The sequence below is a fragment of the Piliocolobus tephrosceles genome, chromosome 8 (assembly GCF_002776525.5).
Source record: "Piliocolobus tephrosceles isolate RC106 chromosome 8, ASM277652v3, whole genome shotgun sequence".
Lineage (NCBI taxonomy): Eukaryota > Metazoa > Chordata > Mammalia > Primates > Cercopithecidae > Piliocolobus > Piliocolobus tephrosceles.
This window is the reverse complement of record NC_045441.1, coordinates 42,638,612-42,665,382: the sequence shown is the minus strand read 5'-3', so window position 1 is coordinate 42,665,382 and position 26,771 is coordinate 42,638,612. Positions and strand designations below refer to the sequence as shown.

The 26,771-nt window shown below is 36.9% G+C and overlaps 1 long non-coding RNA gene across 1 annotated transcript; it reads right to left on the bottom strand.

Annotated features, from left to right (window-relative positions):
* Positions 1-2,702: 2,702 nt before the first annotated feature.
* Positions 2,703-26,102, bottom strand: LOC111555701. The gene is made up of 3 exons (XR_002735604.1): positions 25,981-26,102; positions 4,867-4,938; positions 2,703-3,178 (listed from the first exon to the last, which is right to left on the bottom strand). It is a non-coding gene; the product is annotated as an uncharacterized LOC111555701 (long non-coding RNA).
* Positions 26,103-26,771: the final 669 nt, after the last annotated feature.

Sequence of the window (26,771 nt, the reverse complement as noted above, 5' to 3'; positions counted from 1 at the left end):
ATAATGGCCTCTGAAACCATTTCCTTCACGGCCTTTGCTTGTATCTAAAATTATCTTGATTGTTTGTATTTACTTTTATTCACAGTACTCACTTTCCTTAATTCTCAAATAAACTATCTGAATGAACAGATTTTTTGTCTTATTCACTGCTAATTTTTTAGCATAGAGAACAGACTCAACAAAGATGTATCAATGGACAAGTAGAAGATTAATTGACAAATACACTGACTTCCACTGGGAAACTACGGGGAGATGAGTATCCCTGGGTGGCTGGTAGACCTGCCTGTGGTCCTTCCCACCCAGTGTGCCCACCACCAACCCACCCACTAAAAACCAGAAGGAGACTTGCACAACATCCACATGGAAAATGAGTTTCTCCTGCCTCAGCCTCCTGAGTAGCTGGGATTACAGGTGCCCACCACCATGCCCAGCAAATTTTTGTATTTTTACAAGAGACGGGATTTCACCAAGTTGGCCAGGATGATCTTGATCTCCTGACCATGTGATCTGCCCACCTCGGCTTCCCAAAGTGCTGGGATTACAGGTGTGAGTCATCACACCCGGCCCATAATAATTGTTTTTAAAAGTTTATGCAGAAATGTAGACAATATGCTGTTGGTGCACATACAAATATGCATGAGCATATACATATAATACACATGTACAAGATATGTACAATATATAGTACACGAATGTATATATATCTCATACATAGTCTATGTAAATATGAATTGCATATGTATAATAAATATAAATGTATAACGTGTATTTCACATGTACATACCAAATATATATACTTATACATACACATACAATTGCAATGAGATTAACATTTAATCTAAAAGACATTAAAAAATTGAAAATTAAAATTGTGTATTTTTCTTACTTATGCATTGAACATATGACATCATGTAATGTAAAAACAAAGCAAAATTCTGACTTTCTAAAAATAAAAACTGTAATCTGACTTCAACATTTTGTGTTTCAGCAACTGGGAGACCAAGCCTGCCTCCCTGCTGGACTTTTCTCCCTCCTGCAGTTAATGCTCATCTAGAGAGAAGACAGAGGTTGTAAATCACCATGACTTTATACCTCACTTCTCATTGCTGAAGGTTTAGCATTATTATTTCCATTGGAAACAACAGAGTTAAGGAAGAAACCAATGATTTTCCCCATAAAGGGGATCAAGGAAGTAATCAAAGGAAGTGACATTTCGAGTGTTCCTTTAAAGAGAAGCATCTTTTTAACACGTAAAATGTAAGCAAAAGTGCAACTCAAGCGCTAGTAACCACATGGCTAAAAGCAAGGAGGCATACATGTTTTTGGCATCTTTTATGATCATAAAATACTAATAGTGGTAACACTTTTGGAAAAATTACTATGGGCCAGACTCTGTAATGACTGATTCATTTTGGGTTTCACATAAATCCAGTCCCCCAACATGGTAGGAATATTTTTCTTCTTTCTAATCTCTCTTTATGTCCCCTCCCGCACCCTGCTTTGGGAAAAGGAATAGTTGCATTTGGCAAACTCTGCATAAATGTTAAGTGAGATGAAATGTCTTTTGGGTGGGGGCAATTAGTCAGTCTCTTTTTCCTTTCAAGACTCTGGGAGGTGTAGATCAGAGGGAAGCACTCACTGATGGGAGGGAAGGTTTGTTAAGGAAGCTTATGACTAAAAGCCTAAGAATAGTAGTTTTTCTATACTGAAATTTTAGGTGCATTTATTAACTACCACTATGGCAAAAAGGCATTAATTGAGTGCCCATTAAAGTGCAAGGAATACTAACAAAATTCAACATAATCCTTGCTCATAGAGATCTCCTGGTGGGGACAGTGTGTTGCACGTTGTTTGGTGAGCTATCTGTTCACATGCCTGGCGGGCTGACTGAATGAGGAGTTGATGCCTGTGCACAGAAGAGTGTAGAATGCCTTTGTGAGCATCGAGCACAGAGTCGAGACCAATTAGAACCTCTATTTGCAATGAAATGAGCAGATACATATGTTTTATATCTGACCAAAAAAACAAAAACAGAAAAAAGAATATTTAGAAAGCATCTCTGCAGGTGATGTAGTTTTTGTTTGTTTGTTTTTGTTTTTATTTTTTTCTTTTCGATAGAGTTTTGCTCTTGTTGCCCAGGCTGAAGTGCAGTGATATGATATCGGTTCACTGCAACCTCTGCCTCCCAGATTCAAGTGATTCTCCTGCCTTAGCCTCCCGTGTAGCTGGGATTACAGGCGCCTGCCACCACACCCTGCTAATTTTGTATTTTTAGTAGAGATAGGGTTTCACCATGTTGGCCAGGCTGGTCTCGAACTCCTGACCTCAGGTGGTCTACCCCTCTGCCTCCTAAAGTGCTGGGATTACAGGTGTGAGCCTCCTTGCCTGATGTAGTTTTAATGCCAGTTTTTGCATTGCATACTCCGTTACTGGAGCCTGTCCCCAGATGAGTACCTGCTTGCCCAGAGCATGGTTACAGGCACTGCATTGCAAAGGAGACAGTAGTGAGGATAAGCCACTCTGATCATTTATTTTGGCCACATGGAGGTGAGAGGAAGGAAACATTGCAAGAGGGAACAAGATATCGCTAATACAAAAATGCTTCTTTTTACTTGTCAGCTGAGATTCCACACATAGTGAGGTTTCGTCTTCATCACACAAATGTTTGAGGAAGAAAAATTCCTCACAAGTCATATTAAGACTGTAAAATATTTTATTAAATATTAGTATTTTATTAAGGAAAGAAATGGTAATGTCAAACATTATATGAGAAAGAAAAAAATAGCTCAATGCAAATAAAAATTTGATCAAATGCATACAAATTAGAAACATTTTAAAATATGTTAATTAAAATTACAGGCTTTATTCCCATTTCATGATTTACTATCCTGGAATGCTGTTCACATGTAATGAAGGAGGTACTATTAAACAAAAGTATTGAAAAATAAAATCCCGTTTACTTAGAGGCAGTGGTCAGAACGAATCACTTTGCTCCGGATTCCCGACTGCAGTACTTGGCAGCTGTTATTAAGAGCCTCACACCCTTTCCTCATGTCTTCCCACAACTCAGTTCTTTTTCTCATTGTTCTCTGCATTCCAACCAATGCACTTCATCATCCTTATATCTGAGTCATCAGCACAGAACAGGGCATTCTAGGTGCAGGTCAGCAGAAGTGCCCTGAAATGGAGCGTAATGTTCCTGCTTCATGACATTATGTCCATATTGTAGCTTAAAAGTGTACTAGTTTCCTTTTGGCTCAAGTCTTCAGACAAACTACTATGTACATTATTTGGCCTCCAATAAAATCACAACTTTTAGAACTTTGCCAGTATATCTTAACATATTAAAATTTACATACTCTCAAATAATGACATGAATTATTTATTGTTCCAGGCATTTGAAATCATATAGGTTAGCAAGGAAAATATTTTGTATATTAAGTATATGACGTATTATTATATACTAAATCAAGAGTATTATTGTTGCTGTTGGAAAAATGCTCTATATGATGAGTGTATTAAACAGGGTAAATGCATATAAATTTTTCCTTTTTCTTCCACAGTATAGATCTCCCTTTGAAGACTGGCACCCTAGCAAGGGAGATTATTTTCCAAACTCTTGAAAACATGTGAGGACTCATAATCTGTTGCATCAATGGAACTTGAAGAGAATTGAAGAATATCACTTCTGTGCCAGGGAGCCTAACGGAAGAGGTGCCCATCTATCCTCTTTCCTCATCCAACAGCTGGATGGAAGGATACCAAGGCTTTAGGAGAAGGCAAAATCCCATGATGGGAGAGGCCTGAGCACCTCACAGTGTGTGGAAACCAAGTCCTCACCAGGAACACATGCAGTAGGCCTATGTGTGCAAGGCATTCATCTCCATTGTTGGAGCTGACCTTTTGGGTTATTTTGTAACGACAGTTAAAATTACCTTGTTAACACAACAGAACACTGTCAAAGGAATGCTCTATGGTGCCAACCCACTATTGCCTTGAAACAGAGATTACTTCATATATTGGTCAAAGGTCTCCAGAGAAACAGCAGCAATAGGATAGATGTGATTTTCATAGATAGATAGATAGATAGATAGATAGATAGATAGATAGATAGATAGACAGACAAATAAATAGACAACTAGACACAGATAGACAGACAGAGATATAAATAGATAGACAACTAGACACACCAATAGATAGACAGAGATAGATAGATAGTTAGACAACTAGATACAGACAGACAGATAGAGATGGATGGATGGATAGATAAATAGATATAGACAGATCTAGATAGATTTAGATAGATAGATATAGATATAGATGGATATAGAGCGATGGACAGATAGACAAATAGACACAGATAGACAAATAGATAAATAAATTGATAGATATAGATGGACAGACAGACAAATAGACACAGAGAAAGATAGATAGATAGATTAGATAGAGAGATAGACAAATAGACATAGAAAGATAGATAGATAGATAGATATTTTAAGGATCGGATTGGCTTATGCAGCTATGGGGCTGGCAAGTCCCACATCTGTAAGGTAACCTGACATCTGGGAACTCAGCAGGATTTCTCTGGTAAGATCTGGAGGCAGAAATCCTTCTTCTCTGAAAGTCTCAGTTTTTGCTCTTAAGGTCTTTGACAGGTTGAATGAAGCTCATCTGCATTATCAAGGATGATTTTTATTTTACTTAAAGTCAATTGATTGTAACATTTATAAAATACCTTCAGAGCAGAATTTGGATTAGTGTTTGACCAAAGAACTTGACACCATAACCTGGACAAGTTGACACATGAAATTAACCATCTCATCCCCTCCACCACCAGTTCACACAGAGGGCCAACTCCATCCTTACCTTTGATCAGGTAGGAATGGGCACCTGACCCTGGGAAAATGCAGCTGGGGCCAGTGATGCACATCTTGTGACCTAAAAGGAAAAATATATGTTTTACCCGAAGTATTTTTTGCAGTAATTTTCAATTGGGAAATATGAAAGCTGGGTAAACAACCAGGAAGGCAAAAGGCGGGAAGCCTGTGTAACTTTAAGACAGGACCAAGACAATCAAACTTATGTACCAATCGGCATTATGAGGAAGCAGCAAATAGAAGGTGTTCAACTACCGAAAAGAACCTGGCTTCAGAGAGCGTCAGAGATGACATAAGGTAAAAATGGAGACACAAGGAAAAAGGATGATGATGCTGTCTCAATGTTAATTGCAGCTTCCATGAAATCTATCTTAATTGAAGCTTTATTTTCAAATAATCTGTATATCCTGGAAGCAACTGCTAGTGCTCAACTAGTGATGGCTTGGGTATCTGCTTTTCTTTTAAACAAAAAGCCCTAACTAAGAGAAGCCAATGGGAAAGCTTTGCTAGAGGAAGTGTTGTTTAATCTCAAGTTTGAGAAATAAGTGGGTGCAGTAAACAGAGGCAAAAGTTCAAACACATTGTGCATTTTCCTCCCATTCCAGTCTGTGCTCCACTTCACAAGGAAAAAGGGAGGGAAGGTCCAAAAAAGAATTCTAAGGAGGGTATAATTTATGCTGTCAGCAATAGGAAGCCATTGAATAAATTTAATCCCTGGGAGATAGACAATACTCTGTTGACACTGATTAATCTTGAGTGAGTACAGGGTAGAGGTCATTCAGTTTTCACTTAAAAAAAAATTATTTATTTATTTGTTTGTTTATTTATTTATTTATTTTGTTTTGTGAGAAGACTTTTGCTCTTGTCACCCAGGCTGGATTGCAATGGCAAAATCTTGGTTCACTGCAACCTCTACTTCCTGGGTTCAAGCAATTCTCCTGCTTCAGCCTCCTGAGTAGCTGGGATTACAGGCACCCCCACCATGCCCAGCTAATTTTTTATATTTTTAATAGTGACGGGGTTTCTCCACATTGTCCAGGCTGGTCTCAAACTCCTAACTTCAAGTGATTCACCCGCCTTGGCCTCCCAAAGTGCTGGTATTACAGGCATGACCCAGTGTGCCTGCCTCAGTTTTCACTTTTAAAAATAATTGTCATTGGATTTTCTGTGAAGTAAGCATGTATTTTTTAAGTAAATACAATCAAAACGAAAATTATGTACTTATCTTTGTAAAATACGATACAAAGGTAAAAAGCAAAAAAGTGGAATGGTAAAAATGTAAGCAATGCCTTTAGAATTAATGAATGTAGATTCAAAGCAACCAAAATGTCAGACTGGATTTGCTTAAGATCTTTCTGGAATGTGTGGCTAGATTGTGGGGGTGTAGAGATGCACACAAGCCGAAGTATGAGCTAGAGTTGGCATCACAGTCTAGGCTGATGCAAGGCCATGGAGAGCCAGTCTGGGTTCAGGGCTGGTCCGGAGGATGACAGATACAAAGCATGTCAGGTAGGCTTGATGATGCTTTCCACCAGCTAGAGTGTGGGAGGAATGACAAAGGAAAGCTAAACATGGCTTCCAAGTTCCTGACTTCAGCAATCAAGCTGATATTAATGCTTTCTCTCAGAACATAAATGCAAATATGTTATGGATAGCCTACTTTAAAAGAAAAGGCAATAGGGTTGTTTTGAATTGAACAAACACATATAAATTCTCAAGTAATTAGGAATAAGAACTGGAATTACAAACGTTTTTAAAACGTCTTAAAAGATTAAGAGAGTTGTCCTCAACGGTGCTCTAAAATTTTGTTTATGAGAGAGCATATATGGGGGTTTATGGTTGTAATATGAAGAGGGAAGAGAGAATACCACAAGCTGCTCCTTGCTTACTTTTTATTCTTTTCGACAATTCCAGGGAATTACTGGATATTGAGTTGCTTGGATACTAACATGTGAAACGCAGACCTGCCGTGACCCCCATTTAAGTAGTGGAAGTTGGAGAGCTGCACCTCTGGAGTTGGCTGAACCTCCAATCAAACTGCCTGAAACCAGAGCTCTAGCGCTGACTAGTTACGTATGTTCTGCTTGCTAGTGTCTTGATTGGAACACACTCCATTTTAAGTCATCTACATTTAACATAAATATTTAATCAAAGTTGTCAAGTGTGCTTTGAAGTATCAGGCAACAGTCATTTTTCAACTCAGGTGTCTAGACTAATCAAACTTTAAGAAAGAGTGCAACATTTGTAATGACACCATCATTTTATTGAATCATTCCAGTTAAATTTGATTTCAGTGCAAAAATCACAACATTTGCTTTTCTCTGATAGAAATGCAGCTCAGAACTATAATTTTCATTTTGATTGAAGGGTATACAGCTTGTGGTGTTTTGGGCTCCACACGAAATTCAAAACTATGTGACTCTCATTCACACCCACATTCCATGACCCTTCCTTTAAATTGAGAAAGGAAAGGGGAAACTTTTTTGACATCAATTCTCTACCTCCCCACTTTTGTCAGGCTAAATTTCTGCTTTGCTGAAAGAGGCAAATCTTTTGCTAAAGCTGTTGAACTGCACAGATAATACCTCCAAAATATTATTCTCGAAATATCAAGAGAGTGATGTTATTGGAGGTTATATTATCCTTCACTGACTCCCAGAGTTGAGGTGAAGATTAAGTTAGATGGTATACATGGATGCTATTGATGGAATCACTATTAGAAAAAAAGAAACTATAAAACCGTTCAACTTCCATTACAACGTTATTGAAAAGAGCATATGTTTGTTTGTTGCAGTAACTTTTCTAAAACTCTTTAAAGAACATATTTGATTATATTGAGATATACACTTTTTGTTATTGCTTGACTCATGAAAGAGGTACCTTTGGACATTTTAAAAGTATACGAGTTTTCAGTACTAACAGATTGTTAAAACTGAGTTGCTTTGGTTTGGGGCAGAATTATTATTAAAGAGTGGTAAAAATGAAAATCAAAAGAATGTTTTCAAACCTAAGTAGAGAAGGTTTGGTGTAGTTTTCCAGCAATAAGTCCCAGGAGAAAGCCTTGCCCAAGATTTAGCCAATGGGGCAATTGCTCACTCAAGGCCTTGGTTTTTCTCTAGCCCAAGTGTATTTCTGTGACCAGTGCATGGGGTTGTGTGACAGGAGGCAGCCAGCCAGATAAAGCTATGGTGGTAAAGTAATGACATCAGGTTCAGAGAAGGAAAACTGCATATACTCATATGGAACAACCAGTAAATAGATCAGATCCCAAACAGCATTATTCACAAGCCACAGGCAGAGATCGTGCTCAGCATTGGGCTGCATGTTCTACCCTGCCAGGTACAGGCATTCCTGCTCAGTCAATTGAGGTCGGATGTTTTCCATCAGAGGGGAGTCTGGCTGTCAGGTTCCCAGGAAGTCGTATGAAATCAACAGAAAACAGAAAGTAGGCTCGTGGCATCTGTGGGTTCTAATGTGCAAAACTGTAAAATCCAAATGTCTGAGAGTCCAGAATTGTCTGTGTAAGTTTGAGGCAAAGCTGAAGAGGAGATCGAATGACTAAGAGTGGGTAAGCTGGTGTCACCAGGCCAGGAACCGAAGATGACGTGGCAGTGAAGATGTGTCCTGCAGGGCTGGGGCCGGACAGATGTGGAGAGGAGGAATCGCAGAGCTGGAAATTCATGCAGTCAGAAGCTTAGGTTTCAAAAGGCAACATATTTTAAGATGTGGTATAATTTTGTTGGCCAGTTTTAAGCTGTTTTCTCTAAATTGTGTAAGCTTCGGCAGATCCCCTAAACCTAGATACAGCCCTGAGTACACGTGTCTGGAGAGGATTGAGCGTTTGCGGGATGAGAATAAAGCAACTCACATCAGACTGTAGCCTCTTAAGGGCAAGGTATCCCACCAGTGCCTGTAAACAGCTGGCTTCTACGGAGACATGATGTGGACATTGACGTTATCTGTAACGTATTCTGTAATTTAAGTTAATATTTACCATTTTTATCAACCTTGGCTTGAGGACTTTAGGCTACAGTGAAATGGCAGATTTAAAATAATGTACAATACTGGGCAATTTAGATGAAACATTTTATTTTCCATATTAAATTTAAAGGACAGGTTGACTGTCCCTTATCCAAAATGCTTAAGACCAGAAGAAGTATTTTGAATTTTGGATTTTTTTTTTTAAATTTTGCAGTATTTGCATTATCCTTCCTGGTTGGGCATTCTGAATCCAAAAATCCAAAATCTGAATTGTTCCAATAAGTTTTTTTTTTTTTTTTTTTTTTTTTGAGAGCCTTTTTGTCAGTACTCAAAAAGTTAGAATTTTGTACCATTTCAGACGTGGAATTTTTGGATTTGGACTATTCAACCTGTACCAATTTTGTACCTGCTACTATCCTACAATCTCATGTCTCCTCTTCCCTTGTGTGGCCAGCAGACTGTGAGTAAAAATCCATGGGGTATTTCTGTGTTCATGCATTTGTGGGATGATTCATCCCTAAAAGACAGCTCAAGGCCTCTTCAAGAATCCTCCAACTTTCTCATTTCCTGAAGTTCTATATATTTTCATTTGCTACTGAAAAAGCAAACTAAATTTTATGATTTGCTGTTTATTGAAGCATGTATTTTTCTCTGGAACATTGTCATATGAGTGTGTGTGTATGCATGGGTGTGCATAGTTTACATGGGTATGCATAGTTTACACTGTACAATTTGTTTGTTGACTTATGTTAGTGTATTTCTGTTTTAATAGTTCCATGGAGCAGAGGTCTTAATTATATCAGGCTGATTCACACATTTGACATTTTGTATTTTACACAAACTTAGTGGTAATGGTGCTCTATTTTTTCTTAATTTTAGGTCACTGAAAATTAGATTTGATTTTTGTAGTTCAGAGAGTAACTCCTTTATCAAGTTTGATATAAGGTGTTTCTTGATATGAAACAAAAATTATTAATATTGACCTTACATGTTTAGAGAATTGGGTTTTGGAATTTAATAAATATTTTCAAAAATCGTAGGTAGATTTTACCAAGTATGTATATACACAGCCCTATATGATTTTGTTATTGATGCACTTTCTGAATGACTTATTCCCATGCATTTTGAGAATGAAAGTTTTACAGGCATTAAAAAAAAAATACTAAGCAGCAGAATCCTATTGACTTGTCAGCCAAAGATGAACTCATTTTCTTCAACTCCTAATGCTCACTGACTAAAATTGATTTTTTGTTTTTTTTCCAAAAAGTCAAGGACTAAGAAAAGATGTTTTTCAAGAAACACTGCAAGTTACAGGTTAGAGAACATTTAATCAATCCGATGATTGATTATCGGAGATAAATAGGAGATAATCCTATTACAACAACAGTCTTATCTTGGTTGTTTCCTAATAGGAATGAAAGAAAATCTGAGTGAAATAAACCCCAAAAATTTAAATAATAAACTTACATTTATTGAAATAGTAACTCAAAAAATAGATCGAACTTGATGGGTATTTTGTGCTAGTTGCTAGGGATACAAAGATGATTAAAATAAACTCATACTAAAATCTGTTAAACCTGTAAAATAAAATGAATTAAAATCTGTTATTTGAAGAGTTAGATAAATAACCAAAATAATAATTAGTGTAGGAAAAGTGATAGTTTTGGGTTAGGGCAGGTGTGTAGGGAAGCACTTCTCAATTTCTTCTCTAAGTTTCTCACTTACTCTCCAAATGTCAATGTACCTCAGGATTTTATCCCTGGCCATTTTTCCTTTACAGACTATTAGCAAGTCTTTTGTGAGATTAGTCTTAATTGGCAGCTGTAAGCTGAGAGTGTCCACATCTCTATCTCCAGCCCAGATTCTCTGCTAAGGGCCAGTCTCACATATTCCACCTTGCATTAGCCATCTGCCAAGTAGACAGCCTAGACCCTTTTCGTGTTCATAATGGAGAAACAGAACTTATCATGTCCAATTCTTTCTCTCAAATTTATGTCCTCTCTGATCTCAATAATGCATTCATTCTACACACACACACACACATACACACACACACATGCACACATGCACACATATATAGCTTATGTCAGATCCAGAATAAGTTATTAAGAATAAAAGTTTAACAGAACAAAATATGCATTCATGGAGCTTATAATTTTTTTTACACAAAACTAAATTATCAGTCACTTTTCTGATAAATAATTTGAATTGTGGAGCATTCTAATCAAGCCTAATCAAGACAAGTAATAGTCATCCAGGTTACTTAGCAGACATATTACTAGCTTTGATTGGGAAGTGCAGAAAGAACTCTTTAGTAAGTTGTATTCCAGTGATCAATCATCCCCCATCATATTTTATTATAATTGCAACCCTTATCATATCTGTGATTATTTGGATAATTTATTTGTTTACTCCAGTGGTTCTCAAAGTGTATCCTATGTATTCACAACACTTTCAACAAGTTTACAAAAATTGAAAACAATTTTTAATTATACTAAGCCATCGCACACTGCGATGGCTCAGTGCATGTTGGTGCAGTGGCAGCAAGCTGTACTAGCAGCTCATTTAACTCTTCATTTGCAATACTTGCAGTAAAACAAATGAATAAATACATAAAGCCAGTTTTACTTAAGAATGTTGGCTGTGAGTGGTGACTCACGCCTGTAATCCCAGCACTTTGGAAGGCCAACGTGGGTGGATCACCTGAGGTCAGGAGTTCGAGACCAGCCTGGCCAACATGGCAAAACCTTGTCTCTACTAAAAATACAAAAATTAGCCAGGCATGGTGGTGAGCACCTGTAATCCCAGCTACTCAGGAGGCTAAGGCAGGAGAATCTCTTGAACCTGGGAGGTGGAGGTTGAGGTAGACGAGATCATACCACTGCACTCCAGCCTGGATGACAGAATGAGACTGTCTCAAAAAAAAAAAAAAAAAAAAAGTCTCATGATGAAGCACAAAAAGTTAATTTCACTGTATTTTGAGCTATTAGTACTGGTGTTATTAATGTCCTGTGCTATGAAATAGAAGTCTGTGTTAAGCACTTCCACAGCATACCAGAGTATGACAGAATTCTTGAGGAAAAGTGCTCGTGAAATTAAGTTGTGAGCTGGACTAGAGACTTTTTCATAAAGAATTATCTTTGCTTGAATAAATTTTTTTGAAAATGAATAAAGCGAGCCTATCATAAAACTGATGGCATTTTGTTGCCAATAATAAAATTAAAGCTTTGTATTTGCTACCGTTGACAGCTTCCCAAGATTTAAAGTCTTTCTGATGATATTTGAGATGATACTAACAAATCCGATTATATATAGTGTAATCAAATGTGTCAACATTTGGAAGATCTTCATAAACCTGTGATTCATTATTTTTCAAATGACTAATACATGATTTTACAGAATCATGAATGGGTAAAAGATCCATTCAAAGTGCAAGATGAAAGGATTTGTATATAACGGAGTCTGGAAATTTCGCTGATACGACTTCAGATCCCACATTGCAATTCATCTTCATGAAGCTACCTCCCTTCAGTGTAGTATCAAATAATAACTGAAAGGTTATTAAAATATGCCTACCCTTTCCAAGGTAGATTTTCTTTATATACTTCATCCAAAACAACATATAACAATATTTAATGCAGACACAGATATGAGAATCCAGCCATCTTCAATGAAAGTAGATATTACAAAAATTTGTAAAATTGTAAAACAATGACACTCTTTTCATTGTTTTAATTTCTTTAAATGGAGTTACTTTTTCATAAAAATATTTTCATGTTAATATGTATTGACTTTCTTGTTATTTATAAATAAATAAATAAAATCTTAAAATGCCACAGTGTTAATTCTGACTACAGTAAATATCAGTAGATATAACTCACATAAACAAAAGTTTTTACAAGATCTTAATTTTTAAGAGTATAAAGTGGCCCTCAGTCCTAGGAGTTGGAGCAGTGCTCACTGGCCAAATACGCTGTCTCTCCCCATTAGAAGGTAAGGATCATGAGAACAGGGACCTTGCCTGACTGCCACCTCTTTTATCTCCACTTTGTGGAACACGGCTGGCAAATAGCACTGAGAAGCATTTCCTCAGTTGTCCATGCTTGCACATTTGGTTTTAATTCACCACACCCCAGTAAATACTGACCTGCAGGCCAGCAGCTTCTTTCCAGCTGTTGGCTGCGTCATTTTTACATGCCATGTCCAGGCCACTCAAATATCTCTTCTTCTTCCCTGGGCTAATCAAGTTCTCACAGAGCACATGAAAGCCAGGAAAGACGAGATGATATTTTAAAGTTCTACAAATATTATTTCTTTATTTAGGAAAAATGTACCTGCTGATGATCAGCCACAAAAAATGGAATCCAAACTTGATTGGAATACTTTAAATTACCCTGTAGTTTTTAAGCATAGGGTCCTGGCAGAACTTTTAAGAATTAACTATATCTGCCAATTTCTTTGTCTAATTATATTGAAGATCATATTTACCTTTCCTATCTTTGTATATTGTGGATTTGTAAGGATTGCCTTTCTAAGAGTTGTCACTTCTTATCAGTTGAAACTTCAGAAATGGTGCAGGCTCTCTTAATATATTCCTATTGAAAATTACTCTGCAGTGGTGTTGTAACCACAATTAATTGTTTGCAATTTGATTTGGGATCCACAGGAGGAACAGGTGAAACATGATTTCCAAGTAGTTATGTTTACCATTATGGTTTAGTGACATGTATTAGCCATACAAATGCAAAAGCAACATAACCTAGGGACTGGATTCTAGTACTTTATGCATAGAAGCAGCCAAGTGATTCTCATTAATGTTTACAGAAGGCAAACCCACCGTAAACCTTAAGGCAATGATTAGAACATATTGCCTGGTGTTCTTACAAGTAAACACCATCTAAGAGAGAGTAGTTTGGTATATGAATTTCAAAAATGACTGTTATTCATGTGAACACCCACTGGAGATCAAAGTGCATCTAAACACAAAAAAAATTTCTTAGTTTTAACTAGTAGTTAGGAGTTTTTAAAAGCTGTAACTCAGTAGAGAATGTTTAAGCAGAATGATGATCACAAAAGTAGTAGCACATATCTGCTGCAGTGACTAAATATATCTAGGACCTAATTTCTTTTTCCTTAAATCTGAAATATTGACAGATTTTCTACTATGTACTTGAGCCTCAGAGTAGTACTACACATGAGTTGCTAAGTGTAGGGTGATTAATTTTTAAATGTCTCTCCTAGAAAGCTAAAAAAAAAAACAGAAAGAAAGTCACAAAAATAACTGTTTATAAACTGTGTACTTAAAAGAAAATTTGATTCTGGCTTTTTGCCTGGCTGGGAATAAGCTGGGAAGTTGTTACTCCATCCTAACAACAAGTGAAAAGCTGAATGAAGTGAAAATCAACAGTCCTTCTTAGACCCACAGAAAAGTGAGGTCTCAGGACAAACCACTATGCCTAAAAGTGGAGAAACAGACAAACAGGTAATGAGAATCACAGCATAGTGAAGCAGAAATCTCTGTAGGAAACAGTACCAGATACTTCATGTTACACTTTCAACAAAAAATTACAAGGCATACTAAAAGGCAAAACATACAGCTTGAAAAGACAGAACAAGCATCAGAACCAGCCTCGGATATGGCAGGGATGTGGGAATTATAAGGCTAGGAATATGAAAGAATAATGTTAAAGGCTTTGTTGGAAAAAGCAGGCAACATCCAAGAACAGATGGGCAACGTAAGCAGAGAATTGTACATTCTAAGAAAGAATTAAATAAATTCTAGAATCAAAAACACTGTCACAGAAAAATTTTAAATGCTTTTAATGGGCTGGACATGGCTACAGAAAGAATTTCCATACTTGAAGATATGTCAATAAGAACTTCCAAAATTGAAAAGTAAAGCAAAAAAAAAAAAAAAAAAAAAAAAAGACTGAAAAAATTAAAATAGAATATTAAAGGATTTGAGACAATTACAAAAGGCATAACATACAAACACAGGGAATGCAAGAAGAAAAAGAAAGAGAAAAGGAATCGAGGAAATATTTGAAAAAATAATGACTAAGAACTTCACCAATTCATGTGACACCAAACCACAATTTCAGAAAGTGAAGAGAACACCAAGTAGGATAAATGCCAAAAAGAAAAAAAGGACAAGAAGAGAGAAGGAAAAAGCCCTACACTTATATTCAGGCATATAATATTCAAACTGTGGAAAATTCAAAATAAAGAAAAAAAAAAGACTGAAGCCAGAGGGAAAAATATCTTATTTGTAGATGAGTAATTATAACAATTACATCAGATGTCTCAGAAACCAGGCAAGCAAGAAGAGAAGAGAGTGAAAAATTCAAAGTATTGAGGAAAAACCACCAGTCTGTAATTCTGTACCATGGAAAATTACCCTTCAAAAATGAAAGAGAAACAAAAACTTTCTCAGACAAACAAAAACTGAGGGAATGTGTTGTCAGTAGACCTGCCTTGAAAAAAGTTGTTTTTAAAAAAGTTCTTTAGAGATAAAAAAAATTATACAGATCAGAAACTTAGAGCTACACAAAGAAAGGGAAGTTTTAGGGAAGAAATCAGTGAAGATAAAATAAAATCTTCTATTTCCTTATTCTCAATTGAGCTAACAGATAACAGTTTGTTCAAAATAATGATAACTGATACATTCTATCATTATAGCTTATGTGTAACTGAAATGAATGGGGGTAATGATACATGGCATGGGAAGGAGGAATTAGAAATATAATACTCTAACACATATAAAACATGTAAAATAGAATGTCTCTATAATATTCCTTTAACATAAGAAAATGTGCCAGGTGTTGTAAGAGAGTTAAACAGTGAGAAGTAATTTAAATTGAGTGGCTAGGGAGGGCCTCTCCAGCGAAGGGTGTTTAGGATGAGACTGGAAGGATGCATCAATTAGCTAGATGGAGAGCTATGAAGAGTGTTGTGAGCAGAAGCCAGAGAATGTATCAAGTACCATGCATTTTGCCTCATGAGAGACACCGAAATAGAAAGAAGCTGTGAGAAACACAAGAGGAGCCCAGGGCAAGCTGGAGAAAGAGGTCGATTCAGTTCCCGCAAGAACTTTTAGGTAATGGGATGCTGGTGTGTTGAATTTTATGAGATGTGTTGACCACAGGTATGACATGATCTTAGTTACATTATAAGGTAATTATGTTTGCTATGTGGAGGATTGATTAATTGTGACAAAGCAAGATTGAAAGTACAAAGAACAATTAAGAAGCTACTGTGTAATTTCTGTGAAAGGTAGTAGCTATTTGCTCTAGGTACTTACAAGTGGTATGGAAAAAAGTGAATAGATTTACACACACATACACCTGACATAAAAGCAGAAATGTTATTTCTTGGCTCGTAAATTTATAGCCATATTAGTTTTACTATAACATCGACATAGAAGAATCAGGTGATGAAGATCAAATTTGAAGACTCTAGAGCATGCTCAGACCCTGTCACAAAATAATGGTAAATAATACTTTGTTCTCGAACAAAATAACTGGAACTTTCAGTTTGGTTGTAATTTCAGTAGCATAGGTTCTAAGTAAAATCTGTCTCTCTAGATAATCTCTGAAATCGTCTTTTTCTTTCTTTGAGAATCTGCCTTTTAAAACTCTATTTCAAGGTTCTCTCTCATTTTCTTCTTCTTTTTTTATTATTATTATTGTACTTTAAGTTCTGGGTACATGTGCATAACGTGCAGGTTTGTCACATATGTATACTTGTACCATGTTGGTGTGCTGCACCCATCAACTCATCAGCACCCATCAACTGGTCATTTACATCAGGTATAACTCCCAATGCAATCCCTCCCCTTTCTGCCCTCCCCATGATAGGCCCCAGTATGTGATGTTCCCCTTCCTGAGTCCAAGTGATCTCATTGTTCAGTTCCAACCTATGAGTGAGAACATGCGGTATTTGGTTTTCTGTTCTTGTGATAGTTTGCTGAGAATGATGGTTTCCAGCTGCATCCATGTCCCTAAAAAGGACACAAACTCATCCTTTTTTATGGCTGCATAGTATTCCATGGTGTATATGTGCCACATTTTCTTAATCCAGTCTGTCACTGATTGACATTTGGGTTGATTCCAAGTCTTTGCTATTGTGAATAGTGCTGCAATAAACATACGTGTGCATGTGTCTTTATAGCAGCATGATTTATAATCCTTTGGGTATATATCCAGTAATGGGATGGCTGGGTCATATGGTACTTCTAGTTCTAGATCCTTGAGGAATTGCCATACTGTTTTCCATAATGGTTGAACTAGTTTACAATCCCACCAACAGTGTAAAAGTGTTCCTATTTCTCCACATCCTCTCCAGCACCTGTTGTTTCCTGACTTTTAATGGTTGCCATTCTAATTGGTGTAAGATGGTGTCTCATTGTGGTTTTGATTTGCATTTCTCTGATGGCCAGTGATGATGAGCATTTTTTCATGTGTCTGTTGGCTGCATGAATGTCTTCTTTTGAGAAATGTCTGTTCATATCCTTTCCCCACTTTTTGATGGGGTTGTTTGTTTTTTTCTTGTAAATTTGTTTGAGTTCTTTGTAGGTTCTGGATATTAGCCCTTTGTCTGATGAGTAGATTGCAAAAATTTTCTCCCATTCTGTAGGTTGCCTGTTCACTCTGATGGTAGGTTCTTTTGCTGTTCAGAAGCTGTTTAGTTTAAATAGATCCCATTTGTCAATTTTGGCTTTTGCTGCCGTTGCTTTTGGTGTTTTAGACATGAAGTCCTTGCCCATGCCTATGTCCTGAATGGTATTACCTAGGTTTTCTTCTAGGGCTTTTATGGTATTAGGTCTAACATTTAACTCTCTAATCCATCTTGAATTAATTTTCGTATAAGGACTAAGGAAAGGATCCAGTTTCTGCTTTCTACTTATGGCTAGCCAATTTTCCCAGCACCATTTATTAAATAGGGAATCCTTTCCCCATTTCTTGTTTCTCTCAGGTTTGTCAAAGATCAGATGGCTGTAGATGTGTGGTATTATTTCTGAGGACTCTGTTCTGTTCCTTTGGTTTATATCTCCGTTTTGGTACCAGTACCATGCTGTTTTGGTTACTGCAGCCTTGTAGTATAGTTTGAAGTGAGGTAGCGTGATGCCTCCAGCTTTGTTCTTTTGACTTAGGATTGTCTTGGCAATGTGGGCTCTTTTTTGATTCCATATGAACTTTAAAGCAGCTTTCTCCAAATCTGTGAAGAAACTCATTGGTAGCTTGATGGGAATCGCATTGAATCTATAAATTACCTTGGGCAGTATGGCCATTTTCACTGCCATATTGATTCTTCCTATCCATGAGCATGGTATGTTCTTCCATTTGTTTGTGTTCTCTTTATTTCACTGAGCAGTGGTTTGTAGTTCTCCTTGAAGAAGTCCTTTACATCCCTTGTAACTTGGATTCCTAGGTATTTTATTCTCTTTGAAGCAATTGTGAATGGAAGTTCATTCCTGATTTGGCTCTCTGCTTGTCTGTTACTGGTGTATAAGAATGCTTGTGATTTTTGCACATTAATTTTGTATCCTGAGACTTTGCTGAAGTTGCTTATCAGCTTAAGGAGATTTTGGGCTGAGACAATGGGGTTTTCTAAATATACAATCATGTCATCTGCAAACAGGGACAATTTGACTTCTTTTCCTAACTGAATACCCTTGATTCCTTTCTCTTGCCTGATTGCCCTAGCCAGAACTTCCAACACTATGTTGAATAGGAGTGGTGAGAGAGGGCATCCCTGTCTTGTGCCAGTTTTCAAAGGGAATTTTTCCAGTTTTTGCCCATTCAGTATGATATTGGCTGTGGGTTTTCATAAATAGCTCTTATTATTTTGAGATACGTTCTATCAATACCAAATTTATTGAGCGTTTTTAGCATGAAGGGCTGTTGAATGTTGTCAAAGGCCTTTTCTGCATCTATTGAGATAATCATGTGGTTTTTGTCTTTGGTTCTGTCTTTACGCTGGATTACGTTTATTCATTTGTGTATGTTGAACCAGCCTTGCATCCCAGGGATGAAGCCCACTTGATCATGGTGGATAAGCTTTTTGATGTGCTGCTGGATCTGGTTTCCCAGTATTTTACTGAGGATTTTTGCATTGATGTTCATTAGGGATATTGGTCTAAAATTGTCTTTTTTTGTTGTGTCTCTGCCAGGCTTTGGTATCAGGATGATGTTGGCCTCATAAAATGAGTTAGGGAGGATTCCCTCTTTTTCTACTGATTGGAATAGTTTCAGAAGGAATGGTACCAGCTCCTCCTTGTACCTCTGGTAGAATTCAGCTGTGAATCCATCTGGTCCTGGACTTTTTTTGGTTGGTAGGCTATTAATTATTGCCTCAATTTCAGAGCCTGCTATTGGTCTATTCAGGGACTCAGCTTCTTCCTGGTTTAGTCTTGGGAGAGTGTAAGTATCCAGGAAATTATGCATTTCTTCTCGATTTTCTAGTTGATTTGCATAGAGGTGTTTATAGTATTCTCTGATGGTAGTTTGTATTTCTGTGGGGTCGGTGGTGATATCTCCTTTATCATTTTTTATTGCATCTATTTGATTCTTCTCTCTTTTCTTCTTTATTAGTCTTGCTAGCTGTCTATCAATTTTGTTGATCTTTTCAAAAAACCAACTCCTGGATTCATTGATTTTTTGGAGATATTTTTGTGACTCTATCTCCTTCAGTTCTGCTCTGATCTTAGTTATTTCTTGCCTTCTGCTAGCTTTTGAATGTGTTTGCTCTTGCTTCTCTAGTTCTTTTAATTGTGATGTTAGAGTGTCCATTTTAGATCTTTCCAGCTTTCTCTTGTGGGCATTTAGTGCTATAAATTTCCCTCTACACACTGCTTTAAATGTGTCCCAGAGATTCTGGTATGTTGTATTTTTGTTCTCATTGGTTTCAAAGAACATCTTTATTTCTGCCTTCATTTCGTTATGTACCCAGTAGTCATTCAGGAGCAGGTTATTCAGTTTCCATGTATTTGAGCAATTTTGATTGAGTGTCCTAGACCTGAGTTCTAGTTTGATTGCACTGCGGTCTGAGAGACTGTTTGTTATAATTTCTGTTCTTGTACATTCGCTGAGGAGTGCTTTACTTCCAATTATGTGATCAATTTTGGAATAAGTGTGATGTGGTGCTAAGCAGAATGTATATTCTGTTGATTTGGGGTGGAGAGTTCTTTAGATGTCTATTAGGTCTGCTTGCTGCAGAGATGAGTTCAATTCCTGGATATCCTTGTTAACTTTCTGTCTTGTTGATCTGTCTAATGTTGACAGTGGGGTGTTGAAGCCTCCCATTATTATTGTATGGGAGTCTAAGTCTCTTTGTAAGTCTCTAAGGACTTGCTTTATGAATCTGGGTGCTCCTGTGTTGGGTGCATATATAGTTAGGATAGTTAGCTCTTCCTGTTGGATTGATCCCTTTACCATTATGTAATGGCCTTCTTTGTCTCTTTTGATCTTTGATGGTTTAAAGTCTGTTTTATCAGAGACTAGGATTGCAACCCCTGCTTTTTTTTGTTCTCCATTTGCTTGGTAGATCTTCCTCCATCCCTTTATTTTGAGCCTATGTATGTCTCTGCACGTGAGATGGATCTCCTGAATACAGCACACTGATGGGTCTTGACTCTTTATCCAGTTTGCCAGTCTGTGTCTTTTAATTGGAGCATTTAGTCCATTTACATTTAAGGTTAATATTGTTATGTGTGAACTTGATCCTGCCATTATTATATTAACTGGTTATTTTGCTCTTTAGTTGATGCAGTTTCTTCCTAGTCTCGATGGTCTTTACATTTTGGCATGCTTTTGCAATGGCTGGTACCAGTTGTTCCTTTCCATGTTTAGTGCTTCCTTCAGGGTCTCTTGTAAGGCAGGCCTGGTGGTGACAAAATCTCTAAGCATTTGCTTATCTGTAAAGGATTTTATTTCTCCTTCACTTATGAAACTTAGTTTGGCTGGATATGAAATTCTGGGTTTAAAATTCTTTTCTTTAAGAATGTTGAATATTGGCCCCCACTGTCTTCTGGCTTGGAGAGTTTCTGCTGAGAGATCTGCTGTTAGTCTGATGGGCTTCCCTTTATGGGTAACCTGACCCTTCTCTCTGGCTGCCCTTAAGGTTTTTTCCTTCATTTCAACTTTGGTGAATCTGGCAATTATGTGTCTTGGAGTTGCTCCTCTCGAGGAGTATCTTTGTGGCGTTCTCTGTATTTCCTGAATTTGAATGTTGGCCTGCCCTACTAGGTTGGGGAAGTTCTCCTGGATGATATCCTGAAGAGTGTTTTCCAACTTGTTTCCATTTTCCTCCTCACTTTCAGGCACCCCAATCAGACATAGATTTGGTCTTTTTACATAATCCCATACTTCTTGCAGGCTTTGTTCATTTCTTTTTCTTCTTTTTTCTTTAGATTTCTCTTCTCACTTCATTTCATTCACTTGATCCTCAATCGTTGATACTCTTTCTTTCAGTTGATGGAGTCGGTTACTGAAGCTTGTGCGTTTGTCACGTATTTCTCGTGTCATGGTTTTCATCTCTGTCAGTTCATTTATGGCCTTCTCTGCCTTAATTATTCTAGTCATCAATTCTTCCACTCTTTTTTTCAAGATTTTTAGTTTCTTTGCACTAGGTACGTAATTCCTCCTTTAGCACTGAGAAGTTTGATGGACTGAAGGCTTCTTCTCTCGTCTTGTCAAAGTCATTCTCCGTCCAGCTTTGATCCGTTGTTGGCGATGAGCTGCGTTCCTCAGTTGAAAATGCAGAAATCACCTGTCTTCTGTGTCGCTGGCGCTGGGAACTGGAGACTGGAGCTGTTCCTATTCGGCCATCTTGCTCCGCCAAAAACTCTCATTTTCTTCTATCGGTGACATGGCCTCATTTTCTGTCAAGGAACCAACTGTTCTAAATTTCTTGAATCCCTGCCAATATCTTTGAATCTTTCCTATTTGTCATCTTCCAGATTTAACCATTTACCTTTATCTTCATATGTTGCTGTTCCTACATACCTTCAATGAATTTTAAATGATGTAGTATTTTGCTTAAGTCCATGCTGCAATAAATACCCTGGTACATGCCCCTGATGCACTTGTGCAAAATATCCCTAGGATATCTCATTGAGCAATTCTCAGCTGGCTCCAGGAATTCAGAAAATACTATCCTGCTGTCTCTGGCTTCCATTAGTATATTGGGAAGCCCATTGTTGGTCTAATCACCATTCTTTTATGGGAAATCTCTGTTCTCTAGGCTGCTTTAAATTATTTTCTTTACTTTGCTTGTTTTGTAGTTTTATTCTGTTCTTTCATGTACCTGTGTGATGTTTGTTAGCTTTCCTGAATTTAAAGATTCATTTTGCTCATTAATTCTAAACAATTCTCACGTGTTACCTCTTAGACTATGATCCCACTCCATCCCTATCTTTTTTCTCTCCTCCTAAAACTCGGATAAGTAGTATGTTTGACCTTTTCATTTTCTCTCCTATACCTTTCCATCTCTCTTTTATGTGCTTATTTCCTCATCTTTGGGTTGCGTTCTACATAATTTCATCAACTCTAACTTCCAATTCAGTAATTGTCTCAGATGCTGTTTATTATATTACTAGACATTCTGCTATGCTCAATTGCTAGTCTGCCTTTTCATTTTTAATCAAAACCTTTGTTTATTTAAAAATCATATTAGGGAATCCTACTGTATAATCTATAACTGATCACTCAAAGACCTTCTGTGATGTTCAACCATAAAGACACACTATAGACACACTGAAAATAGAATATCCTTACAGTTGCCTCAGAGGAAAGTCCTGTGCATAATTTTCTGCCCGCAGAATTAAATTCTGACCTTTCACTTACTAGTGTGGTGATTTTGAAAAATTTGTTGACCATTCTGAGTCTTAGTCTTAATATCTGTGTAAGGTAGTATTAGTTCCTATCTCCAAAGAATGCGGTGATGATTAACTTAGCAAACATAATTCGGTTTTCAGAACAGAACATGGAAAACAGAAAATATATTTGCAAAAAGGAAATTTTTGGAAAAATAATCAGCAACGGATTTTTTTAAATGTCATTTAAAAGCTACAGATTTCTCTAACAATGGCTCATTGACTCTGTTAGCCTTTAGAAATAACTACATAGCAAATCACTAACAGAGGAACAGTTAAGTCAAATTGTGAGTCACTCATTACTGCAGAAAAAATTAAATTGAAATTTTTAGAAAAAGCTATATGACAAAAAAATTGCCCTTTTTTAAAATGTGAGAATATCTGCAACATTTAGATGGGGGATCAATAATACATGCTAAATCAAGCCATTGCTGTGGCTGCTCACAATCCCACACTGAGGTAGAATGCCTCTACGTGGGTTCTGGGAAAGAGGTTTGTTATTCGGTAGTGATGACAGCCAGGGGCCAGGGAGAAGGGAGAGACATCAAATGAGAAATGCATCCTCCACTTGTGAGCTGGGAAATGAACCTCAATACTGCAACTGTTGTTGTTTGCCCCAATTTAGCTGTGCTGGACATTAGAAGCAGGGGCCAGACACCTCATATCCACAGGGAATATAACTGAGTCTGCTTTGCAAGAAACTCAACTTTAGATTCAAACAGCACAATTATCAAAACAGAAAACCAAGTTAAAATTCTTCCAAAAACAAATACCTTGCCCAGATGGTTTTATAGGTGATTTTTTTTAAAACCAAACATCCACTACACAAATACTTAGAATTTTATGTAAATTCATCCAGAGAATAGAAACAAAAATACTCAGCAATTTTATGAATGTAAAAGATGCCACTCTTAGGTAATTAGTGTGAGGGATTTATTGTGTCTGTGTCCCAGTAGAAATATAAAAGAATGTTTATGGCAACATTGGTTGCTGTGGCCTCAAGGGGAAACAGTTCAAATGTCTAACAACTGATGAATAAATTTTGGCTTATTGACCTAATATATCCAGAGGGGAAAATGGTGAATCAAAGCTAGACATCAGCCTGGACAAACTCAGAAATCTAATGTTGGGGAACAGAAAAAGAAAGTCACAGAAGGCCTGGGCATGGTAGTCCCAGCACTTTGAGAGGCTGTCCTGTTCTGAAATTCAAAGCATTTTTCATTTATTCAAAAGGAAAGACAAATAAAAAATATTTTGCTTACACAATTGGCTGAATGATTTGGAATACCTTTGTAGAGTGGTTTTAATTCAAATTCAAATTAAGTGGATTAACTGTGTCCTCTCTCACAGATAAATACTTCCTTTATTTCCTCCATGTTGTACTCTAAGCATTTAAACTATTTGCTTTCAGAAAGCTATTACCTTTCTTGGCATGATACACAATTTCCAAATATTCCTGGTCATACTCGTAGATTTGAATGGGCCCAGTTGACATCCACATCTTATGTGTCTTCTGAGATATTAACTGAAGCTTGCTTCACTCTCTGACTCTACAGAGAATTCCGGTGGATGTCAGATGAATGAACTGGAAATGCAATCATTTAACAGTGAGCCAAAATAGGCCTTTTCCCTGAAAGTGATTTTTAGAAGCAGTATTCTCTGAAGCAGAACATTCTGGAGTACACGTCCCTCAAAGCATTTGGATCCTTCAGCTTAAATGCATATCTCTCCCCAAAAGCCATTACGTACCTTAAAATTCCGGAGTGCAAAAATTTGTTGCCTATAAATAGCATATTTATGTGTTAAATATCTGCAGCTTATGGGCTTTCATTCCTTTTTTATCCTTATTGCTCTGAAGACAATTTCTAAAATGAGTTTAGAGATATGGAGTAGTAAATGAGGTATTCCTGAGAGAGAGGCTGAAGTGAAAGCAGTTTACTTTGAAATGTCCCAAATAATCATTTGGTTTTATATATGTGCTTCAAGGTAGGTTAAGGTGGGACAAGAGAATGAGCGTTTGCTCTTGCACCTGTAATTAAAATGGCAGAATCTCAGAGTTTCCTGGAATAGAATCTCATGTCAAGTTACTAAGAAACATATAGTGCACTTTTGGTGTTACAAGCCAACTATTGACCATGTGATGCAGATTTTGAAGGAACAATTTGTTTTGTATTTTGACATAATATGCTTATAAAATCATAAACTATTTGTATTAAGAATTAAAATATTAGTTTCAGAATTTATTCATTTTCACATATATTAATTTTTCAGTGATCAGCACTTAGCTCTGTTTCCTGCTTTCCAGCATGCTAACTGGTTCAAAATAAAATCGAGAGTTAATGAAAACTATGTTCTTAACATAATGGTTTGAAGTATGTAATTTTCTTCTGGTTAAAACAAAATAAGAGAAATCTTATGTGAGCAGTCTATGATCTGAAACATTTATTATGGCTTTACCTTAAAATAATTTAATGGGTTACTGTGTCAACTTCAACAGCTGCCTTGAGGCTTTGTTTGTTTCTTTGTTCAAATGGCTACCGTCAGTCAAAGGAGACAGGCATAGTCAGCTCATTACAGCCTTAGCTGATGTACTAATGTAACTTCTAAGTAGGCTTAACATCACAAACTTTCAAAATGCTTAGCTATTTTACAATATTTTTTTCTTAGCTGTATTTAGAAAAAAATGAGGATTTTGATCCTTACTATATGGAAATGATGACCTTTAGTAGAAGAAAATTCTTTTTATGTATTTACAATTACTAAACTCTACCGCTTACAAAACTTTGATTAGAAAATCATGTTTAAATCTTGTAGGTGGATATCTATATGCATATTTCTGAATTTGAATATGTGTGTATATATGCATAATGACAGAATAAAGTAACTTACATTTAAAATGTAACATCGATATGTAATATATAACAAACATATATATGAATGTAAATATAATAGATACATAAACATATATACAAACATATAAATATAAATATAACATATACATATAAAATATATGTAAATACATATAAAATAGAAGTTTTTTTTAACATATAAAGTATCTTAAAAAGAGTTTGCTTCAGGCTAAATATTTTATGTGAGTATTTATATTTATATTTCTACCTTTCTCACTTTGATATATTTAAAGTGACAGTTCCTTGCTATTTTTGCATAATATTTGAGTATTAATTTACTATTAATGTGTTATTTTCTTGGTATCTGTAATAAGACATATATATATATCATTGTCTTTACCCTCAGGTCTTTATCCTGAGATAGAGTTCTTAAAATCCTTGCAGTAGGGGTGCTGGAGGAATCATTTGTTCTGTATTTGTTCTTTAACCCTAGTTTCTGACACAGAGCTCCTTTGTAATGTCCTGAGTGACAGGCACATCTTTTGTTCTAATAGCGTGGCTCTCAGTGGGCTCCTGGATAGCCTTAGTGTGAGGGCTGGTTTCCCTGGGAACCAACCACCTGTGTAATGAGGGGGCTGGAACTTTCAGCCCCTCTTTCTAACCTCTAGAAAGGGGTGAGGAACTGAAGGCTGAGTTGATCATCAATGGACAATGATTTAATCAACTATGACTGCATAATGAAGCCTCCATAAAAACCCGAAAGGCTGAGTTCAGAAAGCTTCTGAATTTCTGAACACATAGAAATGCCTGGAGTTGGCACCAATCCAAAAGAGGGCATGGACGTTCTGCTTCTCCCCACATTTCTTGCCCTGTGCATCTCCTCTCTCGGTCTAGCACTTGAATCCTTTGCAATGTAGGAAGATATAAGTAAGTATTTAGCTGAGTTCTCTGAGTTACTCTAGCAAATGGAACCCAAGGAAGAGTCCTGGGAATCCAGGTTTATAGCTGGTCAGTCAGAAGCTTGGGACTGTCACCTGAAGTGGGGGCAACCTTCTGGGGCTGAACCCTCACTTGTGGGGTCTGGAGCTTCCTCTAGGTAGACAGAGTCAGAATTGAACTGAATCACAGGACACCCCGCTGGTGTTCACAGAAGCATTGCCCGTGCTGGTGGGAGAAACCCTCACAAACATT